Here is a 14,812-nt window from a genome sequence, read left to right as displayed (position 1 = left end):
GGTAGGCCAGCCTAATGAATGTGTTTTAGAGCATATTCCAGTTTTGTTAGGTCTGACCAATTAAAGGGAACCTGATAGGTCCTCTATGACCACCAACCCGTCACCATGTGTTTATTCTAATATTAACACCATGTTTCACGAGTCCTTTGTACAATATAAGCAATTGCAGTGTATTCAGACATCCATGTTACACGTATGAGTCATATCAGTTTTTTCACAGATACCGCACTTACCCTTATTGTCTGGTGCTATTCACACATCCATGTTTTTTCATTCACCGTGTGTCCGTACAAAACTCAGAGACACATCCGTATTTTTTTGGCAGCACGAATGACAAGGGCCAATATAAGTCTAGGGGTCTGTGAAAAGTGCGTACAGCTCACGGATGGCACAAGTGTACAGTCTGTGTGCTATCCATATATAACATAAAGATAGGAGAGCTTTGTAATTTATTTATCCATCTGATAAAAGACACACGGACCAAGCACTGATGACTCCAGTACCAGTTTTTTTACATACATGTTTAAACACGGACGTGTGAATGAGGCCTTAATGTGAAGCGGGCATTTGTCTCCTCCCTCGACAAGTAATGTGGGGGGAATGAAGGATCTCATATGTTGAACTTCAACATTCAATCTATTTCCTGTATAAGAAACAGCCACTGTACAAGTGTTTAGCGGCAGCTAACAACTCTCACAACTAAAAATGCATGCTAAGTTGAACCAAGTGTGTACGAGAACATAAAAAAGATCTGATAATGCTGTGGTTGTTGGTCTGTGTTTCCGATTCTTCAATATATTTCTACCTCTAATTCAACCAACTACAAATCCTTCCTTCAGGCTACAGTCCAAACATAGTAGAGAGACATCAGATCTTTCCTCAGGCTTCTCTGGAAATGTTTCTTACTCCATGTGATAAAGTATGCTCTGCATGGCATTTATACACAATGCAAATACCTTCTGTCCAGATAGATTTACAAGTGTCAGCAACCATAGAAACAAATAATGGAAATTTACCTCCCCCCCCCCTCACTATATACTGTACATACATGTGCACTAATATTTTTGCACATGATGGTTTCTTAAGGCTCTATAGGTATGACTTCCATAAGGCTCTCTACATATGTACTGGCCTGTAGCTCTTGCGTTGCCTTATGTTGTATGTTTCCTATGTTTACAGCCGGGAGACATTGATGAATGAATCTACTCCTATTTTCATGATAGTTAGATTTTTATTTATTACAGCCCTTGTTAAAATAATCATACTTTTTTATGTTCTGTTTCCTCTCTCAAAGCCAGCGGTTCATTTACAACTGCCTTTGTCTTTCTAACGGCAGTATCAGCCTGGACTTGGTGACAAAATCCCAGCTAGCACTTGTGGCCATTAATTCCAGGACTGCCTTCTGTGCTCTTATTTAGTTAAAAGAGCTTTCCTACAACACTATCTCTAGGATATGCCATCAGTTACTGACCCGTGGCTTCCAGATGTTGGGTCCCCAACCAGTCCTCAGCATAAACGAGCAGAAGTGCTGGATATCTATGGAACTGCTGTAGATAGCAAAGTATATTGCTAGTCTATCTCCTGCAGAACATTGGTTGTTCCCATGCATTTATTCAGGGTACTTTCCCAAGGACAGTGTTATCTCAGCAGTGATCAGTCAGTTGGGACAACATGTTTAAAGTGTTTCAACATTGATCTTCAGGAGCTCACTTGCCTTCCAGGGATGGTGTGCTCCCGCTTAATCGGCAGTTCTGACCTGCAGCATTGTCACTCCGGTGGCCTGAACTGTGCACTCTCATGTGCTTAAAGCAGAGGCAGCTATGATTCTGTAGCATCATAACCTGCCAGCTTTAAAGCAATAGTTTCAAACTCTATATCAAAGAAGCTGTAAGAGTTGCGCTCCTTTTCTAGAAGACTGGCCCTTTCTGATAGACCTAGGCAGCAAGCAGAAAACTATAAATTAAAAATGCCTCAGTTCTTGGAAACAAGATTTTTAACAAATATTTTTACATACAGTAGAGACCAAAAGTTTGGACACACCTTCCCATTCAAAGAGTTTTCTTTATTTTCATGACTATGAAAATTGTAGATTCACTCTGAAGGCATCAAAACTATGAATTAACACATGTGGAATTATATAATTAAAAAAAGGGTGAAATAACTGAAAATATGTCTTATATTCTAGGTTCTTCAAAGTAGCCACCTTTTGCTTTGATTACTGCTTTACACACTCTTGGCATTCTCTTCATGATCTTCAAGAGGTAATCACCGGAAATGGTTTTCACTTCACAGGTGTGCCTTCTCAGGTTTAATAAGTGGGATTTCTTGCCTTATAAATGGGGTTGGGACCATCAGTTGTGTTGTGCAAAAGTCTGGTGGATACACAGCTGATAGTCCTACTGAATAGACTGTTAGCTGCTTTTTTCTTGCCATAATACAAATTCTAAGTAAAGAAAAACGAGTGGCCATCATTACTTTAAGAAATGAAGGTCAGTCTTTCTGAAAAATTGGGAAAGCTTTGAAAGTGTCCCCAAGTGCAGTGGCAAAAACCATCAAGCGCTACAAAGAAACTGGCTCACATGAGGACCGCCCCAGGAAAGGAAGACCAAGAGTCACCTCTGCTGTGGAGGATAAGTTCATCCGAGTCACCAGTCTCTGAAATCGCAGGTTAACAGCAGCTCAGAGACCAGGTCAATGCCACACAGAGTTCTAGCAGCAGACACATCTCTACAACAACTGTTAAGTGGAGACTTTGTGCAGCAGGCCTTCATGGTAAAATAGCTGCTAGGAAACCACTGCTAAGGACAGGCAACAAGCAGAAGAGACTTGTTTGGGCTAAAGAACAAAAGGAATGGACATTAGACCAGTGGAAATCTGCTTTGGTCTGAGGAGTCCAAATTTGAGATCTTTGGTTCCAACCACCGTGTCTTTGTGCGACGCAGAAAAGGTGAACAGATGGATTACATGCCTGGTTCCTACCATGAAGCATGGAGGTGTGATGGTGTGGGGGTGCTTTGCTGGTGACACTGTTGGGGATTTATTTAAAATTGAAGGCATACTGAACCAGCATGGCTACCACAGCATCTTGCAGCGGCATGCTATTCCATCCGGTTTGCGTTTAGTTGGACCATCATTTATTTATCACCAGGACAAGGACCCCAAACACACCTCCAGGGTGTGTAAGGGCTATTTGACCAAGAAGGAGAGTGATGGGGTGCTATGCCAGATGACCTGGCCTCCACAGTCACCACACCTGATCCCAATAGAGATGGTTTGAGATGAGCTGGACCGCAGAGTGAAGGCAAAAGGGCCAACAAGTGCTAAGCATCTCTGGGAACTCCTTCAAGACTGTTGGAAGACCATTTCCAGTGACTACCTCTTGAAGCTCATCAAGAGAATGCCAAGAGTGTGCAAAGCAGTAATCAAAGCAAAAGGTGGCTACTTTGAAGAACCTAGAATATAAGACATATTTTCAATTGTTTTACACTTTTTTGTTAATTATATAATTCCACATGTGTTAATTCCTAGTTTTGATGCCTTTAGAGTGAATCTGCAATTTTCATAGTCATGAAAATAAAGAAAACTCTTTAAATGAGAAGGTGTGTCCAAACCTTTGGTCTGTAGTGTATATTTTGCAATTTTTTTGCCATTTATGATTATGATAATTTTACTAAATAATTGTCTCCGCACTTTGACAGTTTCCCGCCAGTACTTGTGCAAGGAACTATTACAAAGCCTTGTTCACTTTTAGGACCCCACACAGCAAAGGGACTAAAATGCTGATGAGTGGAGCACAATCTGACACAACTTTGGTACCTTCATTCTTGTGATCAATGAGCTCCCCAAGCTTGATAATTTTGGAATTACCATTTACTGTCATCTACTAGTAAGGTATATATGACCTTCTCACATAGACTGTAAGCTCCTTGAGGTTGGATTTATGTATATGTAAAATTCCAGTGCCACTGAAATGATAGTAGATAAGACTTCTATAAAGGAAGGCTTTAATAGCATCTACAGTAAATGCAAGGAGATCACATTATTAATGTATATTGCTTATATTTCAATCAATAATTACATATTTCAGTAATTTTAATTGTTACTTTATATTATCCATTTACTTTCAGGGCAATGCGAAGGGTTAATGAGAGAAAATGGATTCTCAAAATCTTCTGATGGTTCCTCTAGAAGCATCTTTGATCTCCAGATAGTCACTTGGCAGACATCTGTAATGTATTAGTAGTTTATTATGCATCGTAATGCTTGGCTTGGCATCTATTCCCGCAGGTGTAAGGGTAAGCACATAATGCATATTACTAAGTACTTTAAATACTGTTGAAGTAAGAAAATGCTACATGCAGAATAGAGAAAACACTAGTAGTATCATACCTCGCAAATGCCTGCCATTTTGGAGGTCAGTACTTTCTTGAATGATATCCTTGCTTTGGAAATAATGAATAGATCTGCATTTGTAAATCTACTGGAGATGAGCACATGTATTCTAAACTAATAAAATTTGCTATGAATTTTCCCCAAAATTTGGATTTTTATGAGAATTAAATTTGCAGCGCGAATCCAGAAAAAGTTCAAAAACAACTAACAAAAACGAAACAATTTAGTGCCCTCTCTATTCCTGTCCAGCCATTACCATTTCTGACTTTTGGCAGGATGCACATCAATGATATGTATAATATCCTACATGGGTTGCTGCTCATGTCATTGATGTTCTCGTGCCCAATAATATGCTGGAAGGCCGACGGGAGTTGTAGAATGAAGAGTTGATGATCGGGGAGTAGCGACTTTGAGAAAGGTATAGGGAGGGCCAATGAAAGATAAGTGTTTTTAACAACTCCACAATAAAATTCAATTTGCCTCAAATTTATTCCATGTGAATAGAATTTGTATTCCTGAATCGAGCCAAATCAAATTTAGGGAGATTCACTGGACTCTAAAATCTAAATTGCGCCAGATGTCGGCCAGGTCCATAGCTGCGCTCTATATAATATGTGATTTGTTTTTATATGGTGCTGATTATTATAGACAAGAAAATGATGAGCGGATCATGCAAAATTCAAATTCGCCTGTTCTCGAGGATTTTCCCAGGAAGTTCGATTCACAGAGAAGTTATCTGCGAATTTAATGTAATTTATTATGCTCTAGCATCTCTTCAGATCCCTGAACATGTAATAAGTGAAAAAGAGAAAACTCCTTATGTTCACCTCACCGCTCTCCACTCCAGCCTCACCACTTTTCATCGTCTCTACTGTGGTCCTCACCGCATTTCTTTATGACTGCTTGTTCGCACTGAATTCCCTCGGACTTCTAGCTCTGATGAGAACTAGGAGGGTTCTGCGCAAGCACGAAAATGTCATGACATCACGACGTGCACTGTCTCATTAAAGCCAGAGGTCCTGGCCTCGAGTCAGAAGACCTGGGATTTCAGCGTGAGTGGTAGCGAAAAGGATATCTGGAGGGGACTAGATGAGAGACGTAAAGTGAGTATAAGGATTTTTTTTTTTACTTTTTAACCATTTGATGGCTCTCCATGGTTCAGAAAACTGTCGGCAGCCACCATTTTGCTGAATCCACACAAGAGGATTACAAAAAAAATAGCATTTGGGCAAATGTGGGTTTTTGTAAAATTCAGTTCTACTTGAATATATTGGTTCATATCTAGTCAAGTATATAAACTATATTACCTCACAGTGAAGTTTGCTGTACGGACATACTCAGCTGTCCTGTGTGAGTAGAAGCACTGCTTGCTCTGTGCCTCACTCTGCTTTCATTGCTGCCTGTTTGGTATGTTAATCAGGTATTCTGGTGTTTAACTGGAGAGTATCTCTGGTTCAGGTATTCCAAATGTACAACCTCATTATCCACTTGTCACCCATGCGCACTGAGAATTGCATTCCTGAGAAGCAAGAATGGGATCCCTGGAGCCTGAGCCCAATAAACAACATAATGTGCCAGTCTCCTTTCACATTAGAGGACATGGATAAACCACATAAAATTATTACAACCGCAGATTAAATATGTAATCTCTACTGCGCTTTCTAAAACATACAATATGTTTCTTGTTTTTAGTTGCAGCACAGAATCCATGTATTGTTTTCGAGATGCCTAAATTGGACACAAAGAAATGCAGTGACTGGGAATAATAAAGCGCTTTCCGGAGTCGGTGTACTGAAGCTGAAGTTAACAGAATTAGTTTGAGGCCTGTTCTTTAAAATTAAAGTTTAAGAGGAGAATATATCAAGATGCAATCTCTTCCCGTAACAACCATAAACATGGGTTTTCTCTAACAGGAAAGAATAGCCAGATTCCGGCAAGGGAAAACATAGCGGCAGATATTCCACTGCTTTTATTCCTTTTATTACAGTTGTGGCCAAAAGTATTGACACCCCTGCAATTCTGTCTGATAATACTCAGTTTCTTCCTGAAACTGATTGCAAACACAAATTCTTTGGTATTATTATCTTCATTTAATTTGTCTTAAATGAAAAAACACAAAAAGAATTGTCCTAAAGCCAAATTGGATATAATTCCACACCAAACATAAAAAAGAGGGTGGACAAAAGTATTTGCACTGTTCGAAAAATCATGTGATGCTTCTCTAATTTGTGTAATTAACAGCACCTGTAACTTACCTGTGGCACCTAACAGGTGATGGCAATAACTAAATCACACTTGCAGCCAGTTGACATGGATTAAAGTTGACTCAACCTCTGTCCTGTGTCCTTGTGTGTACCACATTGAGCATGGAGAAAAGAAAGAAGACCAAAGAACTGTCTGAGGACTTGAGAAACCAAATTGTGAGGAAGCATGAGCTATCTCAAGGCTACAAGTCCATCTCCGAAGACCTGAATGTTCCTGTGTCTACCGTGCGCAGTGTCATCAAGAAGTTTAAAGCCCATGGCACTGTGGCTAACCTCCCTAGATGTGGACGGAAAAGAAAAATTGACGAGATTTCAACGCAAGCTTGTGCGGACGTTGGCTGAAGAACCTCGACTAACATCCAAACAAGTTCAAGCTGCCCTGCAGTCCGAGGGTGCAAGTGTCAACCCGTACTATCCATCGGCGTCTGAATGAAAAGGGACTGTATGGTAGGAGACCCAGGAAGACCCCACTTCTTACCCCGAGACATTAAAAATCTAGGCTGGAGTTTGCCAAAACTTACCTGAAAAAGCCTAGAACGTTTTGGAAGAATGTTCTCTGTCAGATGAGACAAAAGTAGAGCTTTTTGGGCAATGGCATCAACATAGAGTTTACAGGAGAAAAAAAGAGGCATTCAAAGAAAAAAACATGGTCCCTACAGTCAAACATGGCAGAGGTTCCCTGATGTTTTGGGGTTGCTTTGCTGCCTCTGGCACTGGACTGCTTGACCATGTGCATGGCATTATGAAGTCTGAAGACTGCCAACAAATTTTGCAGCATAATGTAGGGCCCAGTGTGAGAAAGCTGGGTCTCCCTCAGAGGTCATGGTTCTTCCAGCAGGACAGTGACCCAAAACACACTTCAAAAAGCACTAGAAAATGGTTTGAGAGAAAGCACTGGAGACTTCTATGGTGGCCAGCAATGAGTCCAGACCTGAATCCCATAGAACACCTGTGGAGAGATCTAAAAATGGCAGTTTGGAGAAGGCACCCTTCTAATATCAGGGACCTGGAGCAGTTTGCCAAAGAAGAATGGTCTAAAATTCCAGCAGAGCATTGTAAGAAACTCATTGATGGTTACCGGAAGCTGTTGGTCGCAGTTATTTTGGCTAAAGGTTGTGCAACCAGGAATTAGGCTGAGGGTGCCAATACTTTTTGTCTGGCCCATTTTTGGAGTTTTGTGTGAACTGATCAATATTTTGCTTCATTCTCTTTTGTGTTTTTTCATTTAAGACAAATTAAATGAAGATAATAATACCAAAGAATTTGTGTTTGCAATCATTTTCAGGAAGAAACTGAGTATTATCTGACAAAATTGCAGGGGTGTCAACACTTTTGGCCACAACTGTATGTACAAAAATGCCACAAGTTTTAGATAGCTGTGTGATTCAACTTTCTAAATAAGCATTAACTTTTTTTATTACAGTTCATAAAACATTATCTTGAAGTAGATGTATCCAGTTGATAAAAATATTCATTGAACCATTCACGCAAAATCACATTCATGTACCTGATTATGGGGGTGATCACGTGTGGAAGGGGCTCAGGAGTTGGGCTCTCTTGACACACGTTTTATACATAGCCAGCATCTACGTTTAACAGCAGCAGCCGGAGCTAAATGCCATTATTAACCATTTAAATGCAGCTGTCGCAATTACGAGACACCAACGGGCTACCATGGCATCAGGGGCCTGCTGATGGCCCGCGTCCCTCCCATGTTGGTACTTATGTGAAGCTTAGAGGCTGAGCGTCATTGGAGACCAAGGTGTCCACTTTGTACTTCTATAATACGGTGTTGACTGGGGACTGAAAAAAATAAACATTTGGTATCATGGCATCCGTAAAAGTCAGATCTTTCAAAATGTAAAATTAATTATATGGTAAAAGCCATAACTAAAAAAATGCTAGAAAAGCATTTTTCACTCCTCCTTAAAAATCAAAATGTATGTACTCCAAAGTTTGTATCAAATCGTTAATTTTCCACAAAAAAGAAAGCCCTTACTCAGCTCAATCAAAAAATAAAAATGTTACAAAATTCTCGAAATATGATGACAAATACCCCAAAAATTGTTTTTACATACTGTACATTTTAATTTTTTTCACCACTTGTATAAAAGAAATGTACGCAAGTTTGGTATCGTCATTATACTAACTTGGAAAATCATGCTGCCTAGGTCATTCTTATCGCAGAATGAAGGCTTTAAAATGCAAATTGCCTCTTTAGAGAGGTAGAGGACTTGAACTCTATAGCGCCACCTGTTGACCCCTTAACGAATCTTGAAATTGACTTAGGATAAAAACCAGTCCTAAGTCACTTTTCAAGGCTCGTTAAAGGGTCAATAGTGACTTACAGGATCGCTGCTTCCAAGAGGTGGCACTATAGAGTTCAAGTCCTCTTCCTCTCTGAAGAGGCAATTTGCATTTTAAATTTTCCAGAAGAATTATATGGCAGATAATCCTCCTTACCTTGGCATTCCAGAGCTGGTATGTCACTCCACAAGGAGAAATATTACCCCTTAGGCTTTAAAAACAAACCCCCAAAAATATGGCCAAATTGCATTTTTTTTCTTCGTAACTTCACAGCTCTAAACCGTCATTCACGCTAGTGGGGTAGATTGAGTATAAATTTCCAATGAGGATTATTCAGTCATTCTATTATTGGTTCCTTTATTGCAGTTCAGTACCATTGTAGTGAACAGAGGTGAGCTGAAAACCCACAAACAATAGATAAGTATAATATTGTTTTTGGAAGAAAGCAGACATGTTTTCTAATACTCAAAGAGGTAGCGTATCTAATACTGTAATACCCAAGCAATGTCATTTATTAGTATGTCAGATTCAAAATGGCTGACACGGCAGATCTTGGGAAGGGCGCTCACTTTAATTACTGTAAAGTGGCTATCATGTGAACAGGGACGTAACAATCGTGGTCGTAGAGGCTGGCAGCTGATGCCTGCATGCAAGTCACTGTCGGCGCATGGCAGTGACGTCATTCACAGCTTGTACAGACTACGGAAGAGTACACCACATAGCGTAAGAATGGAGGAAGGTGAGTAGAATTTTTTTTTCATGCGTTAAAGAACAGCGGCAGAACGGAACATATATACTAGGATGGGAGACATATACTTGTATAGGGGGCATATATTCCAGGATGGGAGACATACTGTATATACCTGGATGGGAGACATAAATGAAATATCTTGTTAGTTAAAGCACCACTCCAGTGTTTTTTTTTTTTATTCACCAATAGAATGGTGTCGCTAATGCCCCTAGTAATATACTTACCAATTGCCATCTTTTTCTGTTTTGTGGTCACTACCACTCCAGTCTTCTGCAGTTTGTTCCTGCTGGATCGCTCCAGTGTTTGCTGGGCGGGATGGAGGTCACTACTCAATGTAAGTCAATGATAAACAGAAAAAGACTCCTATAGACTGAGGCTATGTGCACATGCTGCGGTTTTTGCTGTGGATCCGCTGTGGTTTTAGCCGCTGCGGATCTGCAGTAGATCTGCAGACAGTGTACAGTAGCATGTAAACATGGGATCTACATTCTGCTGTGCACACGCTGCGGATTTTTAACTGCGGAAAAGCTGCGGTTTTGAATCCGCAGAAAGAATTGACATGTGAATTCTTTTCTGCGGATTCTGCTGCGGTTTACCATCTCCTCCATTGTAGAGGTGAAAATCCGCAGGTAAAACCACAGGTCATTTTACCTGCAGTTTTATCTGCGGTTCCACAGATACCAATCCGCAGCGTGTGCACATAGCCTTAGACCTTGTGACCGTTACTTCTGACTTCAGATCATCTAGGAGCTGACAAAATGCCCATTTGTTCTCAACTTTATGTGACTGAAATATCGTAGGTTGCTTTGTCACTGAGAGCAATCTATTGACTCGTGTAACAAAAAACTCTTATTAGACCCTTCTGGCCTGAGTTTTGTTGCTTTGTTAACTAGTTATATTTGTCTTGAATTCTCAGTGCCATTCTTTCTCTGGGCAGGAGATGTATAAGCAGTTTGAAATATACAACTTATCAATTCTTTCAGGAAATGTTTCTCCTGCAAATACTGAACATGTGCATACACCCAAATGGAAGGATGACTTTATTTGTACAGCTCTGTCCATGCACTTCTGTTGGAGAGTCTGTGACTGTCTACTTACAGTGGCATGTAAAAGTTTGGGCACCCCTGGTCAAAATTGCTGTTATTGTGAATAGTTAAGCAAGTTGAAGATGGAATGATCTGTAAAAGAGCTAAAGTTAAAGATCACACATTTCCTTTGTATTTTAGGCAATATATATACAGTATATATACAGCTCTGGCAAAAATTAAGAGGCCACTACAAAATTTTCAGTTTGTCTGATTTTTCTTTTTATAGGTATTGTAAGGTAGCGCTTGTTATTCAGATAGGGGATACTCGCTAGGCAGCTGAATAATCAGGTCCGGCACAGGTTTCTCAACAAAACTCAGTCCATTCGGTTTATTATGCAGCATAAACCATCAACAGCAACAGAAAGTTCATCTTACATCAGTATAGCGTCCATGACAGAGCTCTGCTCTGTTATCCTGTAGTCACACAGGTTCTCATTATGTCCAATACACAGGCTCTCTAGCCTCACAGTTATATCCCCTCTACGGGTTACCTTCTCATAGCTGCTTCTCAGTCCTGATGTTCGTTCCCCCTCCTGGGAACTCTCAGACATATGCAGCCATTATCCACAGCCTCTCCACGTGATGTCAGGAAGGCAGCCACATCAGCCAGACGAGACCTTCCATACGGACCAATCGGGTCCCAGCATTCACTCGTGACCAACCCTGGCCACCTTATATGGTCTGTAGCCATGCCCACCAGATCACATGGCTATGACCTCATCACAGGTCCTACAAGCATTCATACACTTTACTATGGCGTTCTAGACACCGACCCTAGGTGGGTTTGTAGGTAGCTGGATTCGCCCGTCTCACCAGCTACCTGGAAAGCTCTCCCTGACTCAGTGTAACGAAAGCTCAGCAGTACCTCTACTGATCAACACATATTCAAGCTTCCATCCCAAGGCCACCTACCTTGGGATACATAACGATCATTCAGCATCCTGCCACTCATCCTCTCTCCTGGGACACCCACACAGCGCCCTGTTCTTGCGAGTTCTCTTTCCGGGCTCCCTCTGGTGGTTACAGGAGGTAATGGAGCTGATCTAATAAACAGGCCTGCCACCTGATAATGAGAAGGACGATTGGACATCTGGAGTTTCTGCCTGGATTTAAGACAGGCGACTCCCTCTATCCCTGCTGGTGATTTTTTCCAGCCTCCTGAGGTCTTAGTTTCCAGCTCAGTCCCTGCATGCTCAAGCTAAGTGTTCTTTTGCTATTGTTCACATTCGATTTGGTTTTGTCTATTTCAGTTTTGTGTGGTCAGCCAGCCCCGGCTGGGGCTGTGCTGAATTTCCATCCTTATGTTACTGTTTATGCCAGTTTGTTTTTGTCCCTTATTAGATTGGTCTCTCTTTACTCTGCTTTCAGAATATACCAGAGTGCTGATATAGTGGGCGAAGTCTAGTGACTTCAGTATTTTTTCTATCAGATGTGTTGGGCATTTTTTGCAGGGTTTTTTTGCGTGATTGCAGACAGTCTCTCCTTTCCTGTCTAGTTAATGTGGGCCCCATCGTTTGCTCAGTCTATTTTCCTGCCTGCATTTGTGTTTTCATCTTGTCTCACCGACAATATATGTTTGGGGGCTATCTATTCCTTTGGGGTCTGCTCTTGGGCAGTTTAGATTTCCCCTTTCTTGCTTTAGGCTTGTTTAGTTCTCCGGCTGTGTCGAGGCGTCTAGAATCATAACAGCGCCCCCTAGCGGACACAGTGGTCACTACACCACAGTATATTTTTGAGTAATATGTAAATTGCTCTTTTATTCTATAAACTACTGACAACATGTCTTCTAATTTCCAAGCACTATATTTTGTATTTTCAGAAAATGAGAAATAGTCAAAATAACAGAAAAATGCAGTGCTTGTAGACCTTAAATAATGCTAAGAAAATAAGTTCATAATCATTTAGAAACAACAATACTAGTGTTTTAACTTAGGAAGAGTTCAAAAAATCATTATTTTGTGGAATAACCATGATTTTTAATCACAGCTTTCATGCATCTTGGCATGCTCTTCATCAGTCTTTCACACTGCTTTTGGGTGACCTTATGCCACTCCTAGTACAAAAATGTAAGCAGTTTGTCTTTGATGGCTTGTGACTATCCATCCTCCTCTTGATTAAATTACAGAGGTTTTCAGAAGGAATCAACTGTTTTTCAAGGATAACCTTGTATGTGGCTTGATTCATACGTCCTTTGCAAAGATTAACCTGCCCAATTCCAGCCTTGCTGAAGCATTCCCAGATCATCACTGATCCTGCACCAAATTTCACAGTGGGTGCAAGACACTGGTTTGTACGACTCTCCAGGTCTCCGTCTAACCATTAGACAACCAAGTGTTGGGCAAAGCTGAAAATTAGACTCATCAGAGATTTCCTTACTCCAGTCCTCTCTGGTCCAATCCTTTTGGTCTTTGGCAAACTTCAGCCCAGCTCTCCTTTGCTTCTCATTGATGAAAGGCTTTTTTTTAGCTTTACATGACTTGATCCCTGCCTCTAGGAGCCTGTTATGAACTGTTCTTGCCTTGTACTTCACTCCAGCTGCCATTTGCCATTCCTTTTGTAGGTGACTTGATGTCATCCTGCGATTGCTGAGTGACATTCAGTGGAGAGTCTTTTTCTCCCTCTGCTGATCTTCTGTAGCTTTGTTGTCCCCAATGTCTGCTGCTTAACCTTGTTGTAATGGACTGCCATCTTAGAAATTTTAAGGATGGAGGCAACATGACGCTCACTGTATCCCTCTGCTTGTAAAGCCAGAATTGAGCCATTCTTTTCCTAACTCAAGACTTTTCAACTCCTTTGGCATGACTAAACGGTATTTTTTCATTCCTGATACTTTTTGGATATTACAAGCTCTTGTTTTGCCATCCAGCTTGTTCTATTGCAAGAGGATTGTGAATACCACTGCAGGTTTTTTATACTTTCCTTCATTAAATAAGATTTGGTTCAGGTTCACCTAGTAAAAATCACATTAAGTAGAATGAGGTGTACTCTGGTTGGAATTCAACTGACACTGAAATGGAATGGCTGTCAGACATGTAGAGAAGCTGATTTTTATAAAACTGCAGTGGCCTCTTAATTTTCACCAGAGTCCTTTGAGGTCATTAGGTGCTATTTTGGCAGCAGATGTCACCATGTAGCCTCAGTCTAACTGTATTCATTACATTTCTACTCACCTACAGTGAAACTCCGACACCCCACATAACCAACAGGAGGTAAATGCTTGGTTTAGCATGTTAAGATTGTAACAACCTCAGGGTACAATTTTTTTTCTCCATGTGGATGCAATGTTTTTACTGTTGAGTACAGGCTAAAAAAATTGAATTTGCAGACCAAGATAATAAGGTTTATTGCGCATAACTGTGGCTCCTTGCCAGGGGCTTTCACATATCCATGAGGTCTATTTTAATCTACCAGAAAATGTGTTTGCACAAAGGTCCTATGCAGAGAAATAATTAAAATGATGGTACAACTACTAATGCTAAATAATGGCACAAAAGCACATAATTATGCAAAGTCAGTAGATATATATTTGGTACGTTTTACAGTAGTTACTATACTTAGCAGGTGTATGTGTGTGTGTATATATATAATTATTATGGTCATTTACTTTTACAGAACCATTTATTCCAGGATGTTTACATATATTGCATATATAATATACAGATACAGTAAACAAATTAACAGCGACAGACTGGTACAGAGGGAGAAGGTACCCTGCCTTCACAACCTTGCTATCTACAGGGTATTGGGGAAGGATATAGTAGGCTGGGGATGCTGTAGCATCTCTGGTGGTAGTGAGGTGGCAGTGTGGTTATTGCATTCTGTAGGTTTTTTGGAAGAGACGTGCTATCAAGTTATATCTGAAGGTCTCAGTTGTGGGAGAAAATTGGACATGCTGAGGCACTAAATACCAGTGTCAGGACTTTGAACATTTTTTATTACCTTTTGGGCATTCCTGCCCTCTTTCAAGTTGGCATCTTTTGTCTCATGTGCCCCGTGTCTTTCTGCTTTAT

General features: G+C 40.6%; 1 long non-coding RNA gene across 1 annotated transcript in view; it reads left to right on the top strand.

Annotated features, from left to right (window-relative positions):
• The window catches only part of LOC141100855 (uncharacterized), a 35,891-nt gene extending 30,957 nt beyond the window's left edge, over positions 1-4,934 (top strand). Inside the window, exon 6 of the long non-coding RNA XR_012234804.1 lies at positions 4,128-4,934. This is a non-coding gene — a long non-coding RNA (uncharacterized lncRNA). The remainder of the gene's footprint in view (positions 1-4,127) is intronic.
• Positions 4,935-14,812: the final 9,878 nt, after the last annotated feature.

Source organism: Dendrobates tinctorius, unplaced genomic scaffold (genome assembly GCF_039654945.1).
Source record: "Dendrobates tinctorius isolate UK_male_01 unplaced genomic scaffold, ASM3965494v1 ptg000111l, whole genome shotgun sequence".
Taxonomy (NCBI): domain Eukaryota; kingdom Metazoa; phylum Chordata; class Amphibia; order Anura; family Dendrobatidae; genus Dendrobates; species Dendrobates tinctorius.
This window is presented reverse-complemented; position numbering and strand designations above follow the sequence as displayed.